Source organism: Helianthus annuus, chromosome 5 (assembly GCF_002127325.2).
Source record: "Helianthus annuus cultivar XRQ/B chromosome 5, HanXRQr2.0-SUNRISE, whole genome shotgun sequence".
Classification (NCBI taxonomy): Eukaryota; Viridiplantae; Streptophyta; class Magnoliopsida; order Asterales; family Asteraceae; genus Helianthus; species Helianthus annuus.
In genome coordinates, this window is record NC_035437.2 from 158869724 (window position 1) to 158886081 (window position 16358).

Sequence of the window (16358 nt, forward strand, 5' to 3'; positions counted from 1 at the left end):
GAATACGTGAACTCACCTTCCTTTGTGTTGACACTTGATTTTTAACGTGTTCTACAGGTACTTGAGTTCGGCTTCGGGAAATCATGGTGTATCTTGTGTTTGATGATGCATGTCGTTTCGTCTAAATATGTTGGACATCTTTTAAATTATCTGGGACATTTGTAATAAGATCCGTGAGGATCAAAACAACTTAACTTATGTGGTTGTGTCGTGACTTTTAAAATGTAATGTTTAATATTTATGTTTTAAAATATGTCAAAATGTCAAACACAAGAGTGCATCGTCCGAAAAGGTATAAATGGGCACCAACTTCCGTCACCACTACGTTTTATATTGCGCTGCGACGTTTTTGGGGTGTGATAGAAAACCCCTTAATCACCAACCGAGCTTAGAAGTTTCTTAGGATTGGCCGGTTATTATAGAAGATTTATTCGAGATTTTTCTAGAATAGCCTTTAGAATTCTTAAGCAAAGATTAACCAATGCACCTATACTAGCGTTACCAGAAGGAACTGAAGATTTTATAGTCTATTGTGACGCTTCTAAGTTAGGTTATGTCACACCCCCAAAAATACCACCTAGGGAGTGTCCCTGCTAGGCGTGTGACGACTAGCAATGAGCCACCAATTACATTGAATCACAAGTTTGAAATAAAACTTCATTATTTAAAGATACTGAAATTCCAACATAAGTTATTCAAAAACCATAAGTTTAGCGGAAGCGTTAATGTATCGTAATATAAATGTTATCCAATCAATCATAGTAAATAAATGTCTAATAATTAATCCATCAAGCAACCATGACCACTCGCGCCCTCCAGCCAGCAAGTTCCTGCTTTCCAAGTACCTAAGGACCTGCGAGCATGTAACACGTGTATCAGACAAAGCTGGCGAGTTCACAGTTTTAGAAAACGTTTGATTACCCGTTGTATATAAAATAGTTCAATACCCAATGCAAGTAATATTGTTAATATCTCATTTCCAAACACGGACGGCTCCTGAAATACATGACTGCCCTTCCCACGTACTCCTATCTAGTACTGGGCCAGACTGGGTCATTAGTTCACCTCCGTCCTCTACAGGCACGGGGTGAGGGTGCCAAACCTAAGTAGCTCTACTAACTAATACCCGTTACCCTCCAGGTAACATAATAAGGGACTTACAAAACGATAGGTGAGGATATTAACCAATATACCCGTTTTTACCCAAACCACTGACTGTCCCCAACCACTGGGACGCATGCTCGAATGTAGTGAACTCACCTTGGTGTGCTCGGTAGGATTAATTACTCGTTTCACAACGGTGATTTACCAAACCCTATGATAGTTACACATAACAATCAGTTTGCATACGAGCCCAACACATATCATTTCACATTAAATCATCAGCTAACATTCATCACTAGACATGGCATACCCATTTAGTCAAGCACACATTCCATCATTCAAAGTATGTTCATAATCTATAATATCTCTCGGTTCACAGTTATCCTTCGATCTAACAGTTATTACAGTTATCCTTCGATCTAACAGTTATCACAGTTATCTTTCGAATCAAATATTATGTTCCGAACCATATGCCACCTTTCGACTAAGCTAGCTATCCTTCGACTACAACAGTTATCTTTCAGTTCTCAGTTATGTTTCGACACACAGCTATCTTTCGATACAATGGTTATGTTTCGACACATCCGTTATCTTTCGATATATATCAGTTACAGTATCCTTCGGTTACAGTAACCCTAATCATGCGATCTAACTGTTATCATCTGGTTAATGATTCAGCAATTACCATACGACCAATCAGTTACGAAACGGAACCCTAATGGTCATCAAGCAGTACAGTAAACATGTATCAAGGTCTAATCAGTTTGACCCAACGGTTTAGGTTATGCCGTCTAACAACAACTTTTATCAAACCCAATTTCCATGCTAACTAGTCACCACGATTTAACGCACAATGTCTAACGATCTAATCCACATATACATTCATCATATCAGAATTATTCACTAACGTCATTAGCACAGGACATGTCGGTTCATCATCATTATAAACAAGATCAACATTGAAAACCAAATACAATCATTTACAAAATCAGTAACGACCTAATCGCATATATATATTCAATCCATGAACCAGGCTGTTACTACATAAAATTAAACCAATAATCACAAGTGTTTTTGATCCTCTAGACAAACAAGAATCACACTAACCGGAATCTTGATCACAGAATGAGATCTTCGAGCAGGGGGCTGCTATGTCACGCACACACACTGGAACTAGGGTTTTTAGAAGTTAACTATCGACCTACATGCATTCACATATATATAACGTATCACAGGAATGGGCCAAGCCCATTGGAAAGACTAACGAAGGATCCTACATTTGGTCGAAGGTTGGAGACTGTCGAAGGATCCTATATTTGGTCGAAGGTTGGATCCTTCGGTCGAAGGATCTTCGGTTGAAAGATGTCTTGGCAAAATCCAGTATTCCAATACGTTACTCATTAACAAGTACAGGTTTGCAACATATACCCACTAACACACTGATCTAGGATATGTAAATACAACAAAGGAGTCGGGGAATAGGATAATACTAACCTCAAGAAGTCGGGTTGTCACATCATCCCCAACTTGAAAGAAATTTCGTCCCGAAATTTGGCAAGCAGGTACAAGAGAGTGAAGTGACAATTCAAGATCGTTGCGGATTTTCCTCAGGTGTTACATCATCCCCAACTTGAAGGGGAATCTCGTCCCGAGATTCACTAGCTTTGCTTGACTCTGCCTTGTCCTTGGGAAAAAGGTGAGGGTACTTTAGTTTCATCTGATCCTCGCGTTCCCACGTGAACTCCGGTCCACGCCTTGAGTTCCAACGGACCCTAACAATCGGAATTCGACTGTGCTTCCGGACCTTGACCTCCCGATCCATGATTTCAATAGGCTCTTCAACAAACTGCAGCTTGTCATCCAACTTGAGCTCTTGAAATGGCACCACTAGTGTCTCATCAACCAGGCACTTCTTTAACTGAGAAACGTGAAACACATCGTGAACATTGCCTAATTCCGCAGGTAACTCGAGCCTGTAAGCGACCTTGCCGATTCGCTCTAGAATTTTGAATGGCCCAACGTAACGTGGGTTAAGCTTGCCACGCTTCCCGAAGCGTACAACGCCCTTCCACGGTGAAACTTTCAACATAACCCGATCATTTACTTCGAACTCCAAAGGCTTTCTACGCTTGTTAGCATAACTCTTCTGGCGATCACGCGCTGCTGCCATTCGATCCCTTATCCGAGCTATACTTTGTGAAGCTTCCAGAATGAATTCAGGACCTGTGAGTTGACTGTCACCTACTTCTGCCCAACAGAGAGGAGAACGACATTTCCGCCCATACAATGCTTCGAACGGAGCTGCCTGAATACTTGTGTGGTAGCTGTTGTTGTAGGAGAACTCTATTAACGGCAAGTGTCTTTCCCATCCCTTCCCAAAATCGATCACACATGCCCGCAGCATGTCTTCAAGTGTCTGAATAGTGCGCTCACTCTGACCATCCGTCTGTGGGTGGTAAGCGGTGCTCATATCAAGTTTCGAACCGAACAATTTGTGCATAGACTGCCATAATTCAGAAGTAAAGCGCGGATCTCGATCTGAGATGATAGAAGTTGGCACTCCGTGCCGAGCAACTACCTCCTTAAGATATACTGCTGCAAGCTGCGAAAACTTATCTGTTTCCTTGATTGCTAGAAAATGTGCCGATTTCGTGAGTCGATCAACAATCACCCAAATAGTGTCGTTTCCAGCCTGAGTTCTTGGTAATCCAGTAACGAAATCCATAGCGATCTGTTCCCACTTCCACTTAGGTATTTCTGGCTGCTGTAGTAGACCCGAAGGCTTCTGGTGTTCCGCTTTAACTCTAGCACAAGTTAAGCATTTACTCACATATGTGGCTATGAGGGCTTTCATATTCGGCCACCAATACATAACCTTAAGATCGTGATACATCTTGTCCGATCCCGGGTGAATAGAATATCGTGACTTGTGTGCTTCATCCATCACAAGTTCTCTAAGATCACCAAACAGAGGAACCCATACTCTTTCCATGATGTAGTAGATACCATCAGATTTCTGCTCAAGCTGCTTTTCCATACCGCGTAAACCCTCAGCTTCGATGTTTTCTTCCTTCAATGCTTCAGTCTGAGCCCTACGAATCCTATCAGGAAGGCTGGAATGGATAGTGAGCTGTAATGCGCGAACGCGTTTAGGTTTCGTTTCTTTGCGGCTAAGTGCATCTGCCACAACGTTAGCTTTACCTGGGTGATATTTGATGGCACACTCGTAATCATTGAACAATTCCACCCAACGACGCTGTCGCATATTCAATTCTCTTTGGTCGAAGATATGCTGAAGGCTCTTGTGGTCGGTGTAGATTGTGCATTTCGTACCGTATAAATAGTGTCTCCAAATCTTCAGAGCAAACACCACTGCTCCTAACTCCAAGTCGTGTGTCGTATAGTTTTTCTCATGAACTTTCAATTGTCGAGAGGCGTAGGCTATCACCTTCTCGCGTTGCATCAACACGCAACCGAGACCCTGAATCGAAGCATCACAATAAACTACAAAATCCTCAGTACCATCTGGCAGAGATAAGATTGGCGCGCTGCATAACCTTTGTTTCAAAAGTTGAAAAGCATCCTCCTGCTTCGTCCCCCAAGAGTAAACTACTTTCTTCTGTGTTAACGAGGTGAGTGGCTGTGCAATCTTTGAGAAGTTCTGAATGAAACGGCGATAATACCCTGCTAGACCGAGAAATTGCCGCACCTCCGAAGGGTTCTTTGGTGCCGCCCAATTTCTAATGGCGTCAACTTTGGCAGGATCCACATGTATGCCTACCTCATTGACTATATGCCCCAGAAAATGTACCTCCCGTATCCAAAAATCACACTTAGAAAACTTTGCGTACAACTGCTCCCTCCTCAGGAGTTCTAGGATAAGGCGTAGGTGCCGCTCGTGATCCTCCTTGTTCTTGGAGTAAATTAGAATGTCGTCAATAAAAACGATAACGAAGTCGTCAAGGTATGGCTTGCACACGCGGTTCATGAGGTCCATGAAAACCGCTGGTGCGTTGGTTAACCCGAATGGCATAACCAAGAACTCATAGTGACCGTATCGCGTCCGAAACGCGGTTTTGGGAACGTCTTCCTCTCTGACTCGCACTTGATGATAACCAGACCTTAAGTCGATCTTAGAGTAAAAGCTCGACCCTTGTAACTGGTCAAACAGGTCGTCAATACGAGGCAAAGGATAACGGTTTTTGATCGTCATCTTGTTGAGCTCGCGATAATCTATACACATTCGTAAGGACCCGTCCTTCTTCTTCACAAATAAGACTGGGGCTCCCCAGGGGGAAGAACTAGGTCGGATGAAACCCCTATCCAACAGCTCTTGGAGTTGGTTTGATAATTCCTGCAGTTCTCCTGGCGCAAGACGATAAGGTGCACGAGCAACTGGGGCTGCCGCTGGGGCGAGGTCGATCTGGAATTCCACCTGACGATGTGGAGGTAACCCAGGGAGTTCCTCAGGAAATACGTCAGGATATTCCCGAACAACTGGAAGATCCTCGATCTTCCTTTCATCAGACGATGAATCGGTAACAAGAGCTAATATAGCAGGATAGCCCTTACGCAAATACTTCTGAGCCTTCATTGCCGAAACAATGCTAACTGGGGTCCCGCTGCGATGACCTTGAACTGATAGAAATTCCCCACTGGGAAGGGGAACACGTATGATCTTCTCCTTACAGAGAATCTCTGCTTGATACTTGGACAACCAGTCCATACCAACGATCACGTCGAAGCTTCCAAGAGCAATAGGAATCAAGTCAATGTCGAAAACTTGACCCAGAAGATCGATTTTACACCCAAATAGAACATGCGTAGCTTCGATTGTTTTACCATTCGCGATTTCTACTATGTGTTTCATTACAAGAAGTGTAGGACTTAACCCTAATTGGGAGCTAAACTCTAAAGACACGTAACTCCAGTCGGCACCAGAATCAAACAAAATAGAAGCAATAACACCGTTTACTGAAAACGTACCAGTAACCACGTTGCCGTCGTTCCGCGCTTCCCCAGCTCCCAGCACAAACCCGCGCCCATGCGCAACATTACCCCCGTTATTTCCCGCATTGTTGTTCCCGTTACCACCCCCTGTGCTCTGTCTCAGCTGAGGGCAGTCTCGTTTGAAGTGCCCCTCGGCCCCACACTGATAACACCCTCTCTGAGTACCCTGAGTTTGCTGAGGCTGTTGCCTACCCGTCTGCTGCGCTGGCTGCTGCTGAGTTGGAAGTGTGGTCCTACAATCCCTGGCCTTGTGCCCCGGTCGATTACACCGATGAAAAACTCGAGTACACTGCCCCTTGTGATGAAAATCACACTTGCTGCACAAGGGTAGCTTCCCCGCATATGATCCCTGCCCTGATCTGTTACTCGAGTTCTGATTTACTGATGCTGTCTGACTGAAACTGCGGGTGCTGCCAGTATCCGTCTTCTTCTGAGGCTGTGCAGAGTTGGACCCCTTGTCCGCTTCGTTCCACTTACGTTTGCCATCAGCAGCAGATGCAGTGGAAGTAGTGGCAGCTGTGGTAGTGCTAGAAATACGAGGTGGCAATGAGTCGCTCTCCACCTCCTGGTCAACGATTTTATGTGCCAGTCTAACAATCTGGGTTAGGTTATTGAGGTTCGCTGCTGTAACTAAACCCTTCACCCGTGGAGGTAACCCCTTAATAAACAGCTCGATTCTTCGGGGCATGGGTCGGGACAAGTTCGGACACAAATCAGCTAACTCATACGACCGCTTCACATACGCCTCGATTTCAGATCCCACCATTGTCAGATGATAGTACTCATTCTCTAACTTCGCTATTTCATCTCGAGGACAGTATTCCTCTCTCATCAGTTCTTTAAAATCATCCCACGTAGTGGCGTTCGCCGCCTCAATACCTAGCAGTTGCACCTGGGCATTCCACCAGGTCAAGGCACCATCCTGAAGCGTGCCTGCTGCAAACTTTACCCTATCCCCAACTGGGCAGTTACATATCGCAAACACTGACTCCGCCTTTTCGAACCAGCGTATAAGTCCTACAGCCCCTTCAGTGCCACTGAAGGTCTGTGGCTTGCAATCCATGAAAGTTTTAAAAGTGCAGACCGGTGGGTGAGGCTGGTTTTGTGGCGCCGGCTGACCTATTAACGAAAGAAAATAAACCAACAAGTAAGACTCAAGTTCACGATTCAAAGGAAAGAATGTCTGGTACATGTCATACCAGCCTGATAAGCTGCCAAGGCTGCAGCCACCTGGGCGTTGAGTAATGCCTCTAGCTCAGCTTGAGTCATATGGATTTCGCCTTGTCCGCCACCGCGGCCTCCACCACGTCCGTTCATGATTCTATAAGCATGGGAAGAAGTAACAAATTAACAGACCATTTCAGGCGAATGTCAAGTATTGTTATAGTATTCACAGTTTTCGAGGTTCTAATACAACATTGACTAACAACGCGGGATTCCTTTTTCACACTAGTCGAGATTTACTGGGACTCACATGCACCTCACGTTGTTATTATGTGTGCACCCATAATAATAACCTGATTTGCATGCTTATCTCAGTTCCTCCCTACTCATGTTAGAAGGTTTCCCCTAATTCATACAGTACGACCGTCGATGTCACAACATAGATCATGTAAACACAAGAAGAGTCCTACTCTTAAAAACACGTAGTATGGACAGGTAGCATAGTAATTCGTATTGTAATGGCATGTGTGCGTTCGAGTGTGATATCAATCATGAGTATGTACTAACTATATTATACAATAGTAAACAAGAGACGAACCTTGCTGCCTGGAGCTGAGTGTCATGGTCCATGTCGTATCAGTATGTCGTATCAGTTCAGTTATAGTCTGGTTTTATAAATCATTTTTAAAACCAAATTCACTATAACCAGTGGCTCTGATACCAAACTGTCACACCCCCAAAAATACCACCTAGGGAGTGTCCCTGCTAGGCGTGTGACGACTAGCAATGAGCCACCAATTACATTGAATCACAAGTTTGAAATAAAACTTCATTATTTAAAGATACTGAAATTCCAACATAAGTTATTCAAAAACCATAAGTTTAGCGGAAGCGTTAATGTATCGTAATATAAATGTTATCCAATCAATCATAGTAAATAAATGTCTAATAATTAATCCATCAAGCAACCATGACCACTCGCGCCCTCCAGCCAGCAAGTTCCTGCTTTCCAAGTACCTAAGGACCTGCGAGCATGTAACACGTGTATCAGACAAAGCTGGCGAGTTCACAGTTTTAGAAAACGTTTGATTACCCGTTGTATATAAAATAGTTCAATACCCAATGCAAGTAATATTGTTAATATCTCATTTCCAAACACGGACGGCTCCTGAAATACATGACTGCCCTTCCCACGTACTCCTATCTAGTACTGGGCCAGACTGGGTCATTAGTTCACCTCCGTCCTCTACAGGCACGGGGTGAGGGTGCCAAACCTAAGTAGCTCTACTAACTAATACCCGTTACCCTCCAGGTAACATAATAAGGGACTTACAAAACGATAGGTGAGGATATTAACCAATATACCCGTTTTTACCCAAACCACTGACTGTCCCCAACCACTGGGACGCATGCTCGAATGTAGTGAACTCACCTTGGTGTGCTCGGTAGGATTAATTACTCGTTTCACAACGGTGATTTACCAAACCCTATGATAGTTACACATAACAATCAGTTTGCATACGAGCCCAACACATATCATTTCACATTAAATCATCAGCTAACATTCATCACTAGACATGGCATACCCATTTAGTCAAGCACACATTCCATCATTCAAAGTATGTTCATAATCTATAATATCTCTCGGTTCACAGTTATCCTTCGATCTAACAGTTATTACAGTTATCCTTCGATCTAACAGTTATCACAGTTATCTTTCGAATCAAATATTATGTTCCGAACCATATGCCACCTTTCGACTAAGCTAGCTATCCTTCGACTACAACAGTTATCTTTCAGTTCTCGGTTATGTTTCGACACACAGCTATCTTTCGATACAATGGTTATGTTTCGACACATCCGTTATCTTTCGATATATATCAGTTACAGTATCCTTCGGTTACAGTAACCCTAATCATGCGATCTAACTGTTATCATCTGGTTAATGATTCAGCAATTACCATACGACCAATCAGTTACGAAACGGAACCCTAATGGTCATCAAGCAGTACAGTAAACATGTATCAAGGTCTAATCAGTTTGACCCAACGGTTTAGGTTATGCCGTCTAACAACAACTTTTATCAAACCCAATTTCCATGCTAACTAGTCACCACGATTTAACGCACAATGTCTAACGATCTAATCCACATATACATTCATCATATCAGAATTATTCACTAACGTCATTAGCACAGGACATGTCGGTTCATCATCATTATAAGCAAGATCAACATTGAAAACCAAATACAATCATTTACAAAATCAGTAACGACCTAATCGCATATATATATTCAATCCATGAACCAGGCTGTTACTACATAAAATTAAACCAATAATCACAAGTGTTTTTGATCCTCTAGACAAACAAGAATCACACTAACCGGAATCTTGATCACAGAATGAGATCTTCGAGCAGGGGGCTGCTATGTCACGCACACACACTGGAACTAGGGTTTTTAGAAGTTAACTATCGACCTACATGCATTCACATATATATAACGTATCACAGGAATGGGCCAAGCCCATTGGAAAGACTAACGAAGGATCCTACATTTGGTCGAAGGTTGGAGACTGTCGAAGGATCCTATATTTGGTCGAAGGTTGGATCCTTCGGTCGAAGGATCTTCGGTTGAAAGATGTCTTGGCAAAATCCAGTATTCCAATACGTTACTCATTAACAAGTACAGGTTTGCAACATATACCCACTAACACACTGATCTAGGATATGTAAATACAACAAAGGAGTCGGGGAATAGGATAATACTAACCTCAAGAAGTCGGGTTGTCACAGGTTATGGATGTGTATTGATACAACGCCAAAAGGTTATAGCCTATGCGTCTAGACAACTTAAGAATCATGAAGAGAATTATTCAACCCATGATTTGGAATTAGGAGCTATAATTTTTGCCCTTAAGATTTGGAGACATTACCTTGATGGTAGTAAGTTTTAGGGCTGGCATATCGGGACAACCTGATCTGTTAAGACATGAACACGATAAGACACGAACCCGAAACAGGTAGACTCGAACACGACACGAAATCTTATCGTGTCAGATTTTCCAGACACGAACACGAACCCGATAATAAACAGGTTACACGAAATGACCTGTTAAGACACGAAAAAATTACCAATGTGTTTACAACCTGTTAAGACACGAAGACGACCTGTTAAAGACACGATTCTCCTTACAAAACAAAGACGATAAATTTGATAAAACGAACCACATACAAAACGAACTTACACAGGCGATATATCTGATAAAACAAACCACAAACAAAATGAACCACGAACAAAACGAACTTTCAAAATATTAAATGGTGACGCATGTGAATTGTGACGCCCTTACGCCGGTGACTAGATCATTGAGACGAGACGTTGACGATGGACTGAACCGCGACACGCTGACAGAGAGAAATAACGGAGACTTTGGACAGAACAGATCATTGAGACTAGACCTTGACGCTGAACGAACTGAATCGGTGCTGGATGGAGAGAAAGAGCTGGTTACTTTGGATGGAGGATGGAGACTTTGCACTTTTGGAGAGATAGCGGCTGGATTAAAATTTGAAAATTTAGGGTTTAGATTTGAGGGAGAACGCATGGTGTATGTCATAAAGTCCTACATATTTTTTTTATTAAAAATTATTATCATGTTATTAACGAGTCTTAACAGGTTAACGGGTTTTGACCTGTTAAGACACGAAATTTAAACAGGTCTTATCGTGTTGACCTGATATAGACACGAAACCTGCTAAGGTTAAACACGAAACCTGTTAACTTCATGTAGGTTCGTGTCGTGTTATCTTGTTCGTGTTAGAATTGCCAGCCCTAGTAAGTTTACTATTTTCACCGATCATAAAAGTTTAAGGTATGTCTTCGGGCAAAAGGAGTTGAATATGAGATAAAGGCGCTGGATGGAAATTCTTAGTGATTATGATTGTAATATCCAGTATCACGCAAGAAAGGCTAATGTAGTAGCTGATGCTTTAAGTCGAAAGTGTCATGAAAAGCCAAAAAGAGTGCGTTCTCTTAAATTAAATCGACAGACAGATTTAAATGAACAGATTAGAGAAGCACAGGAATCAGTAATCAAGGATGATATTGAAAATTGAAAGGAATGATTAAAGAATTAGAACAAGGAACAGATGGAATTTGGAGATTCTATAAGAAAAGAATGTGGATACCTAAACTAGGAAACCTACGCCAGCATATATTAGAAGAAGCCCATAAGTTTAAATATACGATGCATCCTGGAAGTGATAAAATGTATCAGGATTTAAGAAAGAACTTCTGGTGGATAGGAATGAAAAAGGACATAGCAGCTTATGTTTCTAAATGTTTAACCTATTCACAAGTCAAAGCTGAACATCAGAAACCCTCAGGTTTATTGCAGCAGTTAGAAATGCCAGTATGGAAATGGGAATTGACAACAATGGATTTTGTTACCAAATTACTCAAAACAAGGAAAGGTAATGATACAATCTGGGTGATTGTAGACAGGCTAACTAAGTCAGCTCATTTTCTACCAATGAAGGAAACCTACAGTATGGAACTGTTAGCTAAGCTGTATGTAAATGAAATAGTCACATTACATGGAATTCCTTTATCAATTGTTTCTGATAGAGATAGCCGTTTTACCTCTCATTTTTGGACAAGTTTCCAAAAATCAACGGGAACGAACTTGAATCTAAGCACCGCTTATCATCCTCAAACGGACGGACAAAGCGAAAGGACAATTCAGACAATGGAAGATATGCTTAGAGCTTGTGTAATTGATTTCGGAGGTAATTGGGACGACCATCTACCATTAATAGAATTTTCTTACAATAACAGTTATCACACCAGTATCAATGCTGCACCATTCGAAGCACTTTATGGACGAAAGTGCCGAACACCAGTCTGTTGGGCAGAAATTGGAGAAAAGCAACTATATGGACCTGAAATAGTGCAAGAAACAACCGACAAAATTATCCAAGTCAAGGAACGACTGAAAACAGCACGTGACCGACAAAAGAGTTATGCTGATAACAGACGAAAGCCATTGGAATTTCCGGTAGGAGACAAAGTGTTACTAAAAGTCTCTCCTTGGAAAGGAGTGGTAAGATTAATCAAAAGAGGAAAGCTAAGCCCCAGGTATGTTGGACCTTTTGAGATTATTAGAAGAATAGGACCTGTAACCTATCAGCTACAATTGCCAGAGGAAATGGCAGGAATACATGATGTATTTCATGTATCTAATCTCAAGAAATGCTTAGCTGATGAATCACTGGTAGTACCTCTTAAGGATATAGAGGTAAATGAACAACTTAAATTTGTAGAAAAGCCTCTACAGATTGAAGACAAGAAAGTTAAGAACCTCAAGCACAAGAGATTAGTTCTGGTCAAAGTGAAATGGGACTCCAAAAGAGGACCAGAATACACATAGGAGCTTGAATCAGAAATGCAAAGGAAATATCCATACCTATTCTAGTAGACCTCGAGGACGAGTTCTAAAACAAGGTGGGGAGGATATAACAACCCTCCTTGTTGGGATTGAACCCTAACAGAGGAACAGATAATGTAAAGCCAAAACCGGATCCCATCAGTGGACTCCTAATAAGCAGCAGTTTACTCTAATCTCTCCCCTTGACAGTGGTTATCTAACAGCTGATAAATGTTAAGTGCTGCTCAAATACAACAACTGATAAACCAAACTCTGATGATTACCTAACAACTGCTGAAGACAAACTCTGTTGCTCTATCTACTGCTGTTTCCTAAGTGCTGCTGAAGATTCAAGCACTGCCCTCTCAAAGACTGATTACCTTTGAAGAAAGCACTGAAGACTCAACATCTGTGCTAAGGCTACAACAGTGGAACGTGAAGCAGTAGTTTTCCTTATGTTTTGTATGTTAGTGAATATCAGATGTTACATAACAGTAGTTTGTATAGGACAGTATTTGTAGTTTGTTAGGTCGTTAGATGTCACTATCATGGTGACGTCAGCTGAAGTATATCAGTAGTTTGGTTCGCCTATAAGTATGACAGTCCTCTGTACTGTTACACTTGATCATTTTGAGTGAGTTCTTCTCCTCAATTCATCCTTTCATCTTGTGCAACCAACTCTGGTGTATCAGGCTGAGGGGGAGTTTAGATTGTAAGCTTTTACTGTAATCATTTGCTTTGTATTTCAATCATTTGACTCAATGAAAAGCAATTGTTTATCAATCTATACTTTCCTTTGTTTGTGTTTACTTTGTTTGCAACTCATTTCCGCTGCACTTATTAGTTTTATGCAAACAAACACGAATCATGACAGCTTCAGATCCTAACAATTGGTATCAGAGATCGGACAGTCAAATTCGATCTAACAATTAATTTGACATAACAGTTCAGCTCAAAATTCATTGATACTAAGGTTGGTTGCATTCAGTTGAAAAACAGAGTAACGAGTAATTCATGGTTAAAATGGCTTTTCAAAACTCTGTAAATCAACCAAGATGTCATATGACACACAAATCTCAGACAACAAATGTTTTCATACATATGTCACTCATAGTTTTCAAATCTGAAAAATATCTGATAAATTATGGGTTCATTCGATGTATTCAATATTGATTTCATTTGTCGTCTCGACATTTGTGATGTTTTCAATAAACACTAAAGTATATACCTCAGATCAGCAAAACTTGTGTTCTTCTAAGACACTAGTATACCGCTGATATAGAAAAGAGGGAAATAAAACTTTAGTCAAAAATTTCTCACGTGTTCAAAGGCAAGTTGAGTACCTTCAAAAGGACCAAATCTACTTTGTCCAAAACACAATGAAAAAATAAAATGTCAAAACAGTCCTAATCATAAGTAATGTGAGATCTGAACTAAAACATGCTCAAACATGGTCAGGTTTCTTAAAACATTAAAGTGATTATGGACAAGGTATGTTCAAAATAAAATCTCCTAGTGAGTATTTCTGAACATATGAATAATAAGGGTAAAAAGGGAAAAGGGAAATAAAAATCTCAAAGTGTGGCTATCTCAAAACTTTTGAAATCAAAAGAAAAGAGTATTAGCATAAAACACTTGTGAGGTTAGAATTAGATCTTCAGTGGTCATCATACAACTATGTGCATTCATCAATACAGAAATTGTTCTGGTAACAATGGCATATCCAGTGATTGTGCTTAAAAGAAATTTACAATCAATTGACAAGAAAATGGCCCAAATAATGGTCAGAATAACTTGAGAATAATTTGATCATTTACTTGAAATGAGTGTCAGATCCTTTTGATTATCTCCAAAACATCCTTTAATACTTTTTAAGGTGTTTTCCTTTTAATAAAACCAGATGCATTTTAATCTTTATAAAATGTATTTTGTACTTTTACTCTTTTTTAAATAGTGAAAGTTCATCTCTGGTCAGGATGTAATCTCCTTATTTTTGTGTGAAATTACTTTCCTTAAAACTGGTCAAAAGGAAATGACTCACACATCAAGGTCAGGTTAAGCTCAAGTTTAGTTTGTTACAGATCAGAAATTGATTGTAAACTCATTTTTTGAACTACTAAGACACTCATGTTCTAGTAATTAGACATAAAATGAGTTGTTCTAAGTAGAGCAAGACTTCATCATCTGGGATGCTAAACCACTGTCTGAAAAATAGACAGATGGCAAAACCTTGAACAAAATTTCTGAAAATCACTGCTGACAATTTAATCTTGATATGATACATCTAAAATGTATCCTGTTAAGAATAGCATTCTGTAAACAACAAATGATAGATGAGATATTGTGTTTTCACAAAGACAAAAATCAGTATCTACATCTAAACCAACAGATGCTAAAATTATTTGTCAAAAGTCAAAACACTGCTGCACAAACAGTTGTTAAACATATGATCTTCATTTGTTTTATCCACTGTTGTTCCTAAAATGCTGTTGTGCCTTAACATCTGCTCTCTAAAGTCTGTCCACTGCTAAAGTGTCAACCTCTGCTCTTCAAAAACACTGATGTTTAAATCATTGTTTCATCCACTGATACACCCACTGTTTCATTTTATTACCGTTGTAACTACTGATACTTGCTCCATCAGTAGTTGTCAAAACAACTGTCCTCCATCATTTACCATTCCATCAGATGTTTGACACGTGGTCAGTTTTTAGCCTTCAGATCAAAATAACTGCTGCCACATCAGCAATCACTTTTTCCCTAAATAAAACCCTGATTAAATCCAAACAGGGTTTTACTGTCGAATTGAATTCCAAAAGTTCTCTTCTCATAACAGTTTCCCTCTCATAACTCCAAAAACTTCTTCGATCTTCTTCATCCAAAATGACGAAACCAAAATCGAAGTCAAAATCAAAACCAGCATCTTCTTCCACAACAGCAGATGCCACTCAAATGGCTGCTGAAACACCAGAGATTCGCTACAAATCTCCACACAACTATGTAGGTATACTCAGAAAACCTACCGATAACCACACCTTCGATTCCATCCTTGACATCCTTTCTGCATCAAAGTACAAAACTTTGATAACAGCAGACGCTCATATTTACCTTGATACCCAGAGAGAGTTCTGGAAAAATGCCACCCTTGAAAAACAAGGAGACATCATCGCTGCCATCAACTCCTCGATACAGGGTAAGAAGGTAAAAATTTCTCCGAAATCCATCTCTAAAACCTTTAAACTCGATGATCTAAATGGAAAAACCTCTTTTACAAAAGACGAGTTAGTAAAGGATTTCATGAACAGGGGTTATGCAGAACAACCAAAGGTAGATACCCTACAAAAGGGTTACTTCCCTTCTGCACCCAGATTTTTATTTCACACACTGCTCATGTGTGTTTCTAATAAAACAACGTCCTTCAATGAGATACCAACAAAAATTCAATGCCTGGGGTATGCAATTTTAAACGACAAAAACTTTAACTACTCCCAGGTAATATTTGATGATTTGGTAAAGAACGTTGATAATAAGGCTTTTCTGCTCTTTCCGAGATTTCTAAGCTATTATTTTGAACAAACATTTGTAGAGAAAGATGCAGAACTGCCCAAACAAGGTGTCTCATTCAAAATAAACTGTTTAACAATAGAAACTTTT